Source organism: Tigriopus californicus, chromosome 7, assembly GCF_007210705.1.
Source record: "Tigriopus californicus strain San Diego chromosome 7, Tcal_SD_v2.1, whole genome shotgun sequence".
Classification (NCBI taxonomy): domain Eukaryota; kingdom Metazoa; phylum Arthropoda; class Copepoda; order Harpacticoida; family Harpacticidae; genus Tigriopus; species Tigriopus californicus.
The window spans coordinates 13,785,030-13,786,193 of NC_081446.1; positions in this window are offsets into that span (position 1 = coordinate 13,785,030).

Sequence of the window (1,164 nt, forward strand, 5' to 3'; positions counted from 1 at the left end):
TTAGGAAAATAAAAGTAATGAAGTTACTTGTTACAATGATTGCTCGGTCAAAGTCGTGCTTCAACATATCAGGTAAATAGTACAAATTGTAACAAAAAGACAAAGTACCAAATAACCGAAATGGTTTGTGATGAACATGAAATTTAAGAAGATCCATTGTGTTGTTGATGGTGTTAAATTATACGCTTAATGAAAGCGCATGAATAAGTAACGCGCTAACAAGGTCAAACATGATTTTCCTTCCCCTTTATCATTGGATCTGATCTATTCTTTGATGCCAAGTCGACTGGAGCCGTTAAAGTTTTGGATTATCATTGGAACCCTGGTTAGACACAAAATGAGGCAAAAAATTGAAGCAAAAAATCGACATTAGGTACAAATAGTACGAATTAAGATAAAAAGGCATCCTATGATTGATACAAAGAATGCAGTTGAATAGTACCTATATTAGAGGTTTGTGAAGCAACCCTCAGTGAGTGTAGCTAGCGCCGTCTCCTTCATAAAGGTTCTGGTGTTCTTTAACAAAGAGGATAAGTATTTTTTACTGAAAGCTCACAACAATCACAAAAAAGTAATGATGGCAGAAGGGCATTAGAAGTTCCCAAAATTTTAAAGCTTCCCTACCGCTAACTTTTGCCGTAAGTCCAGGAAATGTGGAAGGTTAAGAAACCTGATGGGACATATTCAAGGCTGAGGTAAATTTCCTGCCAGTCAAGCATTGAATCAGGTCTTTTAGTCCACGTGTATTTGATGAAGGGGATGTACTATGAAGCATTATAAGAACAACAAGATTCGAAGAGTACAAATACCTTCAATTTGACTTCGTCTTTTCGAAAAAAATGTTTCGAAAAATAGAAAACACTCTTCTTTTGGCTTTTCGAAAATCTGCCAGAACGAAAAACAAAAAAAAAATGATCGAGCTATTTCCCGCCTATTCAACGGGCTCAAGCACTCCTTACGGTTAATAATGAGTAAATGTCGCTCCAAAGGGTGGGATTTAACATTAGGAAAAGAATTAAGACCAAGAAAGATAAAAATGTAAACTTTAATGTAAATACAGTTTTGCTATCCAAAACAAGCCCTGTTTTCTGAACGGACATTTCAATGCCCAAGCTTAGTATGCTTGGAAAGAGCTCCGAATGTACATGCTTTCGAGTTGATGAA